At 42.3% G+C, this 13,801-nt stretch overlaps 1 protein-coding gene across 5 annotated transcripts in view; it reads left to right on the plus strand.

The window, feature by feature from the left end:
* Window positions 1-13,801, plus strand: part of TAOK3 (TAO kinase 3) — a 74,636-nt gene that overhangs the window by 5,839 nt on the left and 54,996 nt on the right. Inside the window, exon 1 of one of the 5 annotated variants that reach the window (XM_042441483.1) lies at window positions 11,584-11,692. The exons of the other annotated variants lie outside the window; for them this stretch is intronic. The gene's annotated coding sequence lies outside the window, so the exon portion shown is untranslated. Of the gene's footprint in view, window positions 1-11,583; window positions 11,693-13,801 lie in introns of those variants that run through there. 5 annotated transcript variants of the gene reach the window in all.

Raw genomic sequence — 13,801 nt, forward strand, 5'->3', positions numbered from 1 at the left:
GTGCTTGTCTCCATAGCAGGGTGAGCTCATGCTGTGTGTATGAGGAATTCATTACTTAACTTGTGGTGGTAGGAAAATGTCCGATTTAATGTAAAGAGCTTACAGAACACTTTTGGCAGAGTCATAATGAATGCTTTCAAACCAATAAAATGCAGTTTTAATACATATTTCCTTTTAACCTGATAGTTTTAAGTATATGCTCCCTGGCAAAACATTCAAGAAACTATCTGATAGCTTATAGCCGTGTGGTGTGTCCCTTATGAACAAGATCCCAATGGTTTTGAACAAGCAGACTCATTTGGAGTTTGGAGAAGGTGTTGTGAGTGTCATCACAAAATATCTGTCATGGCAAGGGAGGGAATTGGACATTCACAAACTGGCTGCTAGTCCAAATGGCATGGCTGGCCTTCAAAATCTTTGCACCAAACTCTGGCTCTTGGAGGCATGCAGGACTGGCTAAACCTGATTTTTGTCCTCCGTTTTTGTTATGGTGGTATGCAGTTAGAAAGATCTTGGAAGGGCAGCATTTTGCTCACCCGCTAACCTAGCTCACGCTCAGGGTCCCATTTTGAGGCACCTCTGTTGAGTGTACCTGTTTAGCCGGTGGTACCTGTAAGTAGAAGGGGACGCTTGAACCTTTGGCGACCTTGATCTGCAGGGGTATGCGCTCTGGGACCTCGTCTCTCATATCTGACAGTCGAGTGTCTCTTTCTTAGCTTTGAGTGTGCAGAGAGGCTAGCCCTAATTATGTGCATCTGTGTTTGTTGTGACAATAATGATGTTAACAATTCCAGGCATGAGTTGTGCATGCAAGGTATGCTTGAGTGCAGTGCATAGTACGGATCTCTTAACAGAATCGTTGCCCAATTTCTAATGGCAGACTTGCTGAATGATGTGTCCGTATTTATATACACTTTCTTCCCAGAAGCATGGTTATCTCTCTCTCATTCCTCCTGTCCCAATTTACCTGTACAACAACCCTTTGGGGGTGGCTAGGTAGCTGTCCCAGGCTGGGGATTTGAACTTGGCTCTCCCTGGGCCTAATCTGAAATCTTAACCATCATAACCCACTGATCATCTGGTATATAATTGGTGTTCAAGATGAAGAGTTTATACCTGTGTAAGGCTTTTTCAAAGAGATGCAAATACCACACAACCTGTTCAATCTGTTCTTTAAAAAATCCCAGTTGTGTTCTCTGTCTTTCCCGAGTCAAACCAAGATGCTTGAATTTGGGGGGTGTTGCTGATAGAGGTTTTCAGTGTGCTACGCCAGATTCATGGTAGCCTAGTCAGAGCTGAATCACCCTGAGGAGATTCATTCTCCGTGAAGAAATGTAGGGCAGTGAGTGAGTAGAATATGGTTGAAGGGGGGGAAAATTCAGCACACAATCCTATTTTGAGTTTGTGTCATGGAACAGAATTTGAGTAGTAGCTTCTCTCTATATATTTTGAATGAGGTTAACTAAAAAGCTGTAGTGATGACTGCTTTTCATTAAGCAGAGAGGCAATACTTGTATGAAGAAGCCTGGGAAGCTCTCCCCTTCCCATTTCCTTATAACTCTGGATTTTTTAGAAAAGAAACCCCCTTTTTAATGTGTGGGTGGACGATGGTTATAATTTGTTGAAAGGGTGATGGGCACGTATTGAATATACAAATTCCTACAGTTTTCATGGCTCTGCTACTGTAGATCATGGTGCTACACAAGAAGAAGAGCCCCAAGTTTGATCTCTGGCATTTTCTATTCAAATTACAAAAATATTAGGATTGGGAAATCTCTCTCCTTCTCTAAGGCTTGGAAAGATCAGGCTGGTCAGCGTACATTGTGTTGCTTTGTATTAGATCAGGGTCAAGAATTTGATTCAGTATAGGACTACTTCATATAAGACCATGTTACATGTTCAACAACTCAAATAAATACTCAGAGCTGGTTGGTTAGGGCAGCTAGTTGAGCACTGTGTTCCTGAACCAGACACAAGAAGTGCAGGGAAAGATGTGCCTTGATAAAGAGAGCAAACCCATGTATATACATTTTCAAACTGGAGAAGCAATTTTTTGATCCTGGTGTATAGCTGGTCTTCAAACCTTTCTGGTTCCTTCTTTACTGACAACTGCTAGGAAAAAGATATGGGGCCAGCACATTGCTGTGCATTTATGAAGAACCAGATTCAGAAGTCTTTTCCAAAGTTCCCCAAGTAGAATTTACCAGTACTGAGTTTTTTCTCATGGAGTTTTTTTCCCCCTTTCTCTTTTGAAATCTGGGATGCCACAATGAGATTTGCTCTTTCTGAGTATTAATGTGAAAAGAGCCACATGTTGGGTTTGCTCTTTGAAGATCCAGGTCAATCACCTACTTGTCTGAAGTGACTTTGAGTAATTCTGAGGCACGTCACTGTTTTCCCATTGCCTTGCTACTAGTGGAATTGCAATGATAGTAATATTTTCAGTAATGCGATGAATGGAAATGAGAACGTCTGATTTACTATATCTGATAAGGCTGATAAAAATAAAAGGACCTGACAGGAATAAATGCTCAGGGTAAAAGAAAGCTGCTTAAAAACAATTTTAACAGAAGAAGGGGGAAAAGTCTAGGGCTATGGGTGAACAAAAGGACAAACTAGTCCAAGCCTATTAAAAATATTTTGTCTATAGACATCCTCCTGTGGTTCAGCAGGATTCCTGGTATAATGTTGGTGTAGATATGTTTGCAGTGATCCATAGTCTCACATTCTTTTTCTGAGATCCAAGTGTGGAATGGGCAGTGTTGCAATTCAGATTTCAGGATACATATATTTCGCCTGCAACAATTAACCGAATGATGACCAAGCAGTTACTTTTGTTTCTTGCTAACCCATCAAGATCAGCACCTTGAAGTGAGCTATGGACCATATCAAACCATCTATCACTGCCAAATGGGGTGCAGAAGGGAGAGCTAGCTATGCTACCTGGCAGTTCCTGCAGGAGTTAGCTCCATCAATGCATCTGAAAAAGCTCATGCTAAAAGAAATGAGTCGGGTGTAAAGGTGCTGCTAGATTCCTTCTTTTCCCCAGCCCCTTTTTTTTCTTTTTACACTGCTCCAGACTAACACAGCTATCTCTTTGAAAATCGTCTTGGAGGAGGACTAGTAAATAAGCCACTTCCCACAGTAGAGCGAGGAATGTTTATGTTGCTGCACATGAATTGGGCACAAGAAGGGTTATACACCTACCTCTCAGCTGCCCGTTCTCCTGTAGCTCTTTATCCTAACAGTATAGCTATTTTGACAAATCACTACTTATGTTGTGTGCACATGTTTCGTAAGGTAGTAAGTGGTTCTGCTCTTGTGTAGTGCATGATCCAGTTCATTTCTTCACTGCTACAAAGGGTAGATTTTAAAAAGAAACCCATAAATAGCTCACTGGTCAGGATTCTGCAGTAGTTCCAGGATTTGGATGTTAGAGGACATATTTGATAGTTGTGCATATTTCTCTGTTCACCAGTAACCCTATGCGTTTCGTCTTCCTTTTCTGTCCCTCTTGTGATTCCTGTAGCATCCCTTCTTACTGCCTTCAAAGGTAAACAGGAATAGTGAGGCTGACACTGAGGCACAACTCTCAGAAGTCTAATCTGTGCATTGCTTTAGCATCAAGGATTCAAGGAAAACTTATCTGCAGATCAATTTGGGGCTGGGGTCTTGCAAAAGTTTTGACTTTGTATTTTATAGGAGGGGGGTTACCACGCAGGCCTTGGTTGCGTGTCTGCCCTAAGTTTGGCTTTGAACGGTGCATTGTAGAAAGGAGCATGCTTGGGGGAAATGAAGTCTTTCTGCCCAGCTACATACAGTGGGAATTGCAGTCAGCTGGTTATTTTTAGCATCTGGAGTTATCTCACTGCAAGCATGAGTCTTTGTGGTTGCAGATGCTTGGAGTGCATGGGGGTGGCTGTTGGTTTCCCCCCCTTGCTGGTTCTCTTTGTGCCACCCAGATGTTATAAAGCAGAGATCCCTCAGAGGTGGCTGAGCAAGAGTAAGGGTCTCACCTTCTGCATTGATGGGGATGTTGTGGACTTTCAGTGTCACTTTGCATTTTATTTTTCTTCCTTATGAAATCTTCCTCTAAGCACAGGTAAGTCTTGTGCAGCATGAGATTTGGGTTGTGATGTCTGTTTTTCATGGATCTTCACTACTGGGTGAATAAGTGCAATGTGAGTATGGCTACTGCTAACTTCCTGGGTACTAAAGACGTGGTTTCTGCATCCAATCCTGAGTTTCACTTTGACACATGCCTAGGGCTGCTATCTGTTCCTTTTGGGTTTGCTTGCTTGTTTTTGTTTTGTTTTGTTTTGTTTTGCATAGGAGGACAGAATTGTGGGAGATTTCTTTCAGTGTATGCAAGATTTGTTTAGGGAACCTCAGTTTTAGATAACACTAGTTTCTTTCTATTTTATGCCTGTTAAGGAGGTAAAACAAGTTTCTAGCTCTCATGATTTTTAAAGCCCTCCTTCACAAGGATTCTGGCCACTGTTGTTCATTTCTATAACTTTAAGATGGGCACTTCTGCATCCTTCACTATGTCTGCCTGGCACTTTCCCCTGCAAACTTTCATTCTGCTGCTTGCTGTTTATCCCAGTTCTTTCCAAGTGGTTTCAGTCTGGAACCTACACTTTGGCCAAGTGTACTGATTTTCCCAGATTTACTCTTGCGTGCAGATGTCTGAATTGCCTTGAACTGCTATTTGGACATTTTGTTTGAGTGGGGGATTATATCTTTGAAGACGAGAGACTGGACACAACCAGCGGAGAAGGGTCATTGCATTTGTGTTCTGTGTATGGGCCCTCTGGATGTGTGTTGTTGGCCACGATATGTATAATATAAGTTCTCTTGTGTGCATACGAGGCTTCAAGTGGCCTGTTGACTTATGGCTACCCTATACATTTTTCATAGGATTTTCTTAGGCAACGAATCCTCAGAGGTGGTTTTACCTTTTCTTCCTCTTTATTGCTTACTACAGCTGACCCTGCTTAGCTTCCAAGATCAGATGGGATGTAGTGCCCTTAGGGTATTTATTTGTTCTATATGCCTCCTTTCTCCCAAACTGGGCCCAAGGTGGCTCACAAAAGATTTAGGCCCAGCATTTTCTTTTGGATAGTACAACTTGTGTGGATACTCATGTGCTTAACAGAAATATGCCTTGTCCCTAAGATTATTGGCCTCTGTAGGAAAAGAGTCGAAAATGTTCAGTGTAATGTTGGTATATGAAAAAGATCGGGTGGCAGGGAGTCCAAATAATTATGAGCTACTTATCTTTATCTTACCCAGAGTATATGTAGAGAGGGCTATTTGGATGTTTTTATTGTACAACACTTGGAAATATTTCTTTAAAGTCTAGAGCAATTCATAAATGGAATGCATGCATGCGTGAATTTGTTTGGCTGTTGTGAGAACAGCAGGGTGAACTATGTGGGCCTTTGGTTTGATTTAGCAGAGCTCTTCCATTTATATTCACATATGAGTCATACTGCATTAGCTGCAGTACCAATTCTTCCTCCATGGGTTCACTTCTTTGCCTTGCTCCAAAGCTGCATGGGCCTTCTGTGTGCCACATAGAGGCGAGAACTGGCTGTTTCACTTTCTTTTCAGCATGTATATCTCAAGCTCCCACTCGCCACAAACACAGCACATGCTATGTACGCATGGAACATCTCTGAATGCTGGGTGTGCTGTCCTTTCACACTGCATTTGCTTCTTTTTTCTCGGCCTAGGTAGCTTACTGTCTTTTTCCTGGGAGTTGAAAGTTTGGCCATGAAAACGGAGCCATTTCCATCTTGGAAAGTTTTGTCAGTCTCAAAACTTGCAGTGTAATTTGTTCTTGCTTTCTCCTCCCTTTAATGATACAAAACATACTTGTACACATGACTGTGCTAATGTTTAGCGACCATTTGTAGCTGTCATTGGGCTATTGGGGAGGGACGTTGCTCTTAGCTACTTGAGGGATCCCAAGCCAGAATATATAAAAGTATGTCCTTGGTGTAAATGGCCTGGACTAGGAAATGTCATTTGCACTGAACTGATGATTCAAAATACTGTGTTCCAAAATGGAGCAATAGTTTGAGGGCCAAAGGAAGGATATGACCGATTTGTAGCATCAAAGCCCCTGCAAATGTTATTTACCAAGCATCTTAAAAACTTTTCCTTTAGCAAACCTGTATCCCTGGAGGTCTTTAAACAGAGGCTGGATAGCCAACTGTCGGGGTTGCTTTGATTGAGAGTTTCTGCATGGCAGGGGATTGGCCTGGATGACCCTTGTGGTCTCTTCCAACTTGACGATTCTATGATTCTATAATGTCTTGTGGTGATTTATATTTACTTTGAAGGTAGTCTTCCAGACAACTACTAGCTGTGCCTGTTTGTCTGTTCTAGGAGTCTCAAATCCATCTAGATTTGGTGCACACATCTTTCCATCTCTAAAGCTTCTCTGTAACACAGTAGTGAGATGAATGCATCTGAGGAAGTAGACTGAAGTCTACGAAAGCTCATGCTGCCAACTTCTTCCTTTCAGTTAGTCTCAAAGGTGCTACAAGATCTCTCTACGTACTGCTTCTACAGACTAACACAGCTATATCTTTGAATAGGAGATGAGTTAATTTTTAATTCTTTCAAAAGCCGAATCTATTCAGGAGCAGGGAAAGCTGAGATTGAAAGTGTACCTGAATCTGCAATTTTTAGAGTCGTTGCCTTTCCTCTCTGTCATTTTACTTCTCTCTTAGCCTACAAGATTGTGAAAGCAGAGATCGCAATTCTGTTTGCCTCCAGACTAAGCAAGCTACTCAACTCCACCTTCTGTAGTAAGGTTTTCGTAGCCAACAGTTGTCTAGAAAGATGCAGACTCATTGATCTCTCTTACTGGAGTGGAGATGTGTAGCGACGTATGTACAACGTATGTCAGAGTAGCAAGTTCTCAGAAAAGATCTTCAGCATAAATCAACACAAGCCCCAACTGGAATTGTTTCTTTGGGATCAGCATTGAGTTTAAGGGTGGGAAGTGGTCTAGATAACAAAGATGAAGATTAGGGAAAAGTTTTAGCTTCTTTTTGGGCAGACGGTTTTTAGACTGCATAGGAACTCCCCAAGAGTCTGTAGGCATATTATCGAGTCCCCATGAATCATATCAGGAAAGGAAATGCTTTCATTTTGATCACATTTGCTCAGCCTGACAGTAGCTGTAGGGTTTGCCATCTGTTCACATCTATGGCAGCAGTTTTCAAAAGCATGTCCAAATTGGGTTTCACCAAAGCCTTGAGAGTGGCCAGCATCCTGAAGCCCTTAATTTTTGTGGTTGCCATCTTTATGAAGCAAGTTCTCATAGACATGTTTTGTAACAGGATGATACAGTTGCAATTCTGTCTCCTTTCCTGAGAAGAGAACTCAATGTTTTAATTATTTCAAGTAGCTGAGCTACAGATTTGTTCCGGAACAGAGAGCCTGAGAAGAGCATTATCTGTATACTCAGTTGGGGTACAAACTACTTTTGGCTACATGGAAACCCTTTTATAACCAGTAGTACCAGGCCAAGGTGAAAAAGAAGCTGGAAGCAGGGACAGCTGAGATATCTGAGGTGTTAAACCTCAGCAAGGCAAGCTGCGTTCAGTTTATAAATTTATTCATAAATGGGGGTGGTGATGAGATGAATGTAGTGGATGAGCAGGACCAGGAAGGCAATGGAGAACTTAAGAGAACCAGGGAGCCAAACACGAATAGGGAAAGGAAAAGGTTGATGAATGGCCAATTGCAGTGAATAGAGATGAAGTAAGGGAAAGCCTTGTTATAGTTACTTGGGTACCGGGAAGTTTATAACTTGCAGTAGAAAAAGCAATGGCTTGTGCTATTCCTTCATGCTGGAAATAGGACCTAACATGAATTCACAGTGTCTGTGGTCTTGGTTTTGCCCTCCACCTAGCCTAAGGTAAACTGTATTGAGCTGACTCTAGTCGTGCTGGCATGGTCAAGGGCATTATGGGATCTAGCGTTCCCCTTAGACTAGAGGCGGAATGCTTTATTTGCTCTGTGACTCTTTTTCCTGCGCAGATGCTTCCAGAGAGCTGACTGCACTGACCCCAGGTCTTTTTCTCCAGCAGCTACAGTGAATTGTAAAGTTCAGATGTGTGCATGAGTAACTCTCATTAATTCTCCCTATGTACACGGTCTTCCAGTTGTCAAGAGATTTCCAGTATGGTGATCCCAGTTCTTTCTGCTGTCTGTGGGGTTTTGTTTTGTTTGCTCTTCCTCTTCATAAATAGGTAACCTTCAGTAGCCTCTTGCTGTTTTTCCTAATCTTTGTCACAATATAGGATCTGTCTCTCTAGACCTGGATAGTATCAAGTTGCAAACAAACCTCAGGATCTTTAGCAAAGGCCTTTTCTGGCACTGTTGTCTGACCTATCATGGAGCATCTGTGTTATACAGCTGTATTGGCTCCTTTACTTCTTCCAAAGTATCATGGGAATTGCAGTTTGAGGGAGCTCTAGCTGGGACTAACAATTGAACTTGTCCCCTGTGCATCATAATGGGGGCTAAGGCAATGCCCTTTAGTTGTGTAATGTATCTGTTACCTTATGGCTCCTCAGGTATGGAGCCTGGGCACAGCTAGATCCTGTTCATCTACAGGCATATGCTATGTCTTTGCTTTGAAGATTTGTTTTATGGTTCAGCTGTTAAAGCTAAGGAGATCTAGATGCAAATGATAGCCAGAAAATATGCTTCCTAGGAACCATGTGTAAGCCACTCTGACCTTCTTGGGTAAGATAAGAGTATAAAGATGATGGTGGTGATAAAAACAACAACAACCCTACAGTAATAGTGGGTAGTATTAAATGCTAGGAGGGTTGGCTTTCCTACCTTGTTTTGCTGGTTTGGTTGCTGTTTCTGCCTCATCCACTCCTTAATTCATTGAGGCACGTGAAGCCCAAAGGTCACCTGTCATGTGCTTATTATAGAGGACATCTATGTGCAGATAATAGCAAGAATCCCAGGACAAACTTACCAAAACGATAGTGGACAGAGCCACAATATGTGACACTTCATTCTGTGCTGATAATACTGTTTAGCCACCACACCCTTCAGGCTTAGCCAAGGAATGTAGACTCTGGGAGAAGAAGAATGAATACATTGCCTGCTACAATGATGTGCTTTCCAGCTTACATTTCTCTCTGCTTGTGCCGTGTGTCATGTAGCATTCTGTTCCAAGCCCAGTGGGAATAGGAATTAGGTTTCAAAAGCAGTGATGTTCTTGTCACCGTCCTCATACACATTTTCCCCACTAAAGAAATGGGGCTTGGTTGGCATCCTGGTTCTCTTTGGCTTGCCAAGGAGCAGTAGAGGATTGACTTGTCCAATTTTTACTTTGCTGTCTTTTCCCCTCTCTTTTGTTGTTTGTCTTATGGTATGTGAAGAAATGAGGGAGAATGTTGGTGATTAAAAAAAAAAAAGATGATAGAGTAACTATGGTATTGTGGCCCACTGTGTGCTGGTCATCTTCTCCAGAGAGTCTTCCATGACTGACTAATGTGTGTGGGCATTTAATGTAGGTTTGGGAGGCCAACATAGCTGCCTGTTCTTAGAGCTTATGTGCATGGCGCCATGTACTTATTGTGATACAGAGAATATCTAATGAATCTTTTATTTATGAGTAAAATCTGTCGGCACAGAATAGTGCAGCGACAAGGAAGCTTCCTTACTGGCCTCTGGAGCGTGAAGAGGTAGCTCATCACTTGGGACTCGTGGTCTTTGTCTCCAGCTGCCAACAAGCATGAACACAATGCTGAATACTTACCTGATATTTTGTGCAGAGGTATTATAGCAGCTGCAAGGGCGGTAGATAATGATATTGGAAGCCCCTTGCTCCATAAAAAGTGGGACTGTGCTTATAAACTGAGGGCCTCTTAGTAAACTGTGTGAAGGAAAAGTGAAGTTGTGATTGATAGGAAGGTTCCATATGAGAACCTGCTTGCAAACGTCTATGTAGACGACATGGCTTCCTAAAACTGAACATGCTCATTCCTTCAGTAAACTTGGATTATACCTTATTTTATTTCCATTTGTGAAAGGCCGCTGCTCTGAACAGGTTGGATGAGGCATTTGTTTAATACACCAAACCTTCAAGTAGTTACATAGCTGTTAGAGCTGGATAAAGCGTGCCTACCTGCATCTAAGTTGAAACCACGTTGCCGTGGTGCACCTCTGCAGTTTCCTGAACAACTTACATTCACTCCGGGCAGAAATCTGATCAGTCTATACTGCTCTGGCCAGCCACCTCCATCTGTATACGTGAACCAAGGACCCCCACCTCACGTGGCTTCAGCCAGTCATCTCCAGCTCCCTACTGCCCATGCACATGCTGATGTATGTTAGTAACTTCTTTGGTTATTAGAAAACTTTGCCTCCTAGTTATGGAATATGAGACTGCAGGCTTCAAATGCATAGACACATTTAATGTACGCTCGTCCCACCGCATTTGCGGCTTTGACTTTTGCGGATTTGATTATTCACAGATTTTATTAATATATTCTCTCTAGGAATGCCTGTGTCCTCCAGTGCAACTCTGTGGTCAACCTTAACCAGAAGTTGCACCGAAGGACCTAGAGATTCCTAGAGAGAAAATTCCACTGAGCATTGGTAGCTCCACCAGGGCAATTCTGTGGTCAATGTCTGGCAGATGTAGGTAGGGATTCAGGAGCATGTGCATAGGCTGGAAGTTAAGGGTCTTGGAGGGCAAGGGTGTTTTGAAAATGGATGTCAGGGAAGATGGGGATCCTAGCTGATAAGGGATTTTCAACTGAGGAAGGTGATTACATAAACTTGCAATGCACTCGTACCGATCTTTTAGCCTCTGTATTTTTTATGAGTTCAAGGAGTGAAACAGGGAAAATTAGGAGATTCCTCTCTCTCTCTCTCTCTCTCTCTCTCTCTCTCTCTCTCACACACACACACACAATGTTTATTTACTGGTGGTGCTAGAGGTTTTTATGAATTTATTTTAAAAAATAGAAAAAAAATGTTTTACATTGGGTTCTGAAACAGTATATATCAATATAAAATTACGGAATCGCCCAAAACATGTTGCCTACTATACAAAACCGAACACAATAAAATGAAATCGCTGTATAGACAAAACGTTTTAGTGGGTTTTGGGCTATGTGGCCATGTTCTAGACGAGGTGATTCCTGACGTTTCGCCAGCATCTGTGGCTGGCATCTTCAGAGAATGCTTCAGATGATGCCAGCACAGATGCTGGCGAAAATCAGGAATAAAAACTAGAACATGGCCACATAGCCCAAAAAAACCCACAAAAAATTATGGATGCTGGCCATGAAAGCCTTTGACTTCACAAAACACTGAAGCAAATTCACTTTGGGTACCATTTACACTTCATAAGGAAAGTATGTCACAGTTGGAATTCTACAACCAAGAAGCTGCCTCCCATGTTGATACATGATGTATCCTAGTTACTTGGCAAAGAACTCCCAGCCCACCTCCCTGATTGTCATAGGCCTGGTTGCTATGCTATGACCATCACTGTGGTTGCTGTTAGGAGAGAAGCAGGAGCCAGCTAGGTAACATCTCACCTGGCGAGAAGACCCTCTCCCTGGAAACAATAAAGACCACTTGTGTTTAAGCTGTGGTTTCCTGGGATGAAACTAAAATAGAACAAACAGTGAGGGTTAGTAGTAATATATTTTGGTTACTGGTTTTAATTTTGATCTCTGAACAGAGAGGCCTTGATTATCTCTTCGGGATATTGAATTTATTGCGTATTGCTTTTTATTTGTTTCCGTTTATCAATGCTTTCTTAACTGCTTCTTCTCTCCTCTCCCCCTCAAATGTGATGTAGTTCACTCAGTTGAGATGTAGTGCTGAAGGAGAGTTCTGTGGATACTGTGGACTGGCCAAATGACCAATAAATGGATCCTAGAGCAAATTGAGCATGAACTCTCACTAGAAGCCAAAATGATCAGACTCAGGCTGTTGTGGTTTGGACATAGCATGAGACAACTTGACTCATTAGACAAGATGATCACGCTTGCTCAAACTGAAGGCAGTGGAAGTGCTGGGTCAGATGGAAACCACGTTTCCGTGTTTTCTTGGTGTAAGCAGTTATGTCAGCGTTGGTGGGTCAAAAGTGCAGACGGGGTGTAAAATGGAAGGGCCAAATGGATGTACTGTAATTCAGTGATAGCATTTCCAAGGGAAAGGAAGGAGGAGAGCAGCTCAGTCCTTACTGGGAAAGAGGGGCTGTTCTCCTCGGAGAGCCAAATCCGATTTTTAGGGCAAGGTGGAACCTTGTTTTGGGCCCTTGCATCCCCTGGCAAATGCCTGACTCAGCCTGGGTGTGTCAGGAAGCAAGCTGCAGTGCCTCTTTCTGGCCAGCTGCATCACTGGTTCCTGAGAGCGGCCTGGAACAGCTTTATGCTGACATAGTCAGTTCTGGTAGCAAGCCACCATAAGCTGCTAGTGTCCCCAGGCCAACCCCTCTTGCATTGTACAGTTGTGTGCCTCTGCCCACTGGAAACCTCCTAAGAGCCCTGCAGGATCAGACCAAAGGCCTGTCTAGCTCTTACACTGGCAGTAGGGACTCCAGAGGTCAGCCAGGAGTGGTGAGCAACACCATCTTTGGTCTTTCAGTGGATGCCATGTCAGTGCAGTAAATTACAGATTTCTTTCTTTAGCATTTCACTGCATAGCATACCCTACCCCTTGTTCCTTCTTTTCTTATTACAGTAATGCTGGTTGGTCCCTGAACAAATAGGTGGTTGCTCACTAGTAAGAGTATATTTTGCAGTTTCCTCCCTCAACCATTGATTCCCATTTCTCCATAGCTTGTTGTCGTGTGTTTAATGATACATTCACATTTCATTTTGCAATTTGTGCATGTTCTCTGTGTGAAGAAAATAAGTGTATTAAGATTTATACCAAAAAACCACCCTGAATTCAATGACCTATATAAGCAATACAGTTCTTACAAATGACACACACGTATTTGTACTGAGCACATTTTCAGTTAAGCAGAAAGAAGGGGAAGCACTTACATTAAATAATATTTCCCGCCTTTCCTTTAGAGAGCAATATACAACTTGAGCGATGCTTTCTTCATTTTATTCCCACGGTGATTTGGTGAAGTAGGTTAGGTTCAGAGATAGTGACTGACTCAAGATCTTCATATTTGGTTGAAGATTTTGACCCAGAGTCTTGCCAGTCCTATTCTAACATTAAACTATACTGGATTTATTGTCAAGAAAATTTGAAGCCCAAACTTCAGCTTAAATTTTGAGGAGGTAGTGTAAAAGATAAAAGACAGAAGACTTCTAACAAGCCTAATGGTATATTTCACTTGTGCAGTTAGCTCTCCGTATCCACGGATTCAACTGTCCATGGCTTGGGGGAATATATCTATATCTATATATATTCCAGATAGCAAGCTTTGATTTTTCTGTTTTCTATAAGGGACACAATTTTACTGTGCCACAGTAGATAATGGGACTTGAACATCCACGGATTTTGGTATCCGTGGATAGTCCTGGAAACAAATCCCAGAAGATACCAAGGGCCCACTATGTATTCTATAGTAAAAAGATGGCAACAAAAACAGGTGGCTGTGTATTTTTATAGTACATTTTTCAGCTATGAAACATGAATGTCTGAACTGAACATTTAATTATTTATTTAGAGAACTGAGTGTAAGGAAAGTGCTGGAGGAAAGTCATCCGACTTCTTTGGATGTACCCTCGTTGTATGCTTGAGCATTGAGCCAGCAGTGTGGGTAGCTGCCATA

The sequence above is a fragment of the Sceloporus undulatus genome, chromosome 10 (genome assembly GCF_019175285.1).
Source record: "Sceloporus undulatus isolate JIND9_A2432 ecotype Alabama chromosome 10, SceUnd_v1.1, whole genome shotgun sequence".
Lineage (NCBI taxonomy): Eukaryota > Metazoa > Chordata > Lepidosauria > Squamata > Phrynosomatidae > Sceloporus > Sceloporus undulatus.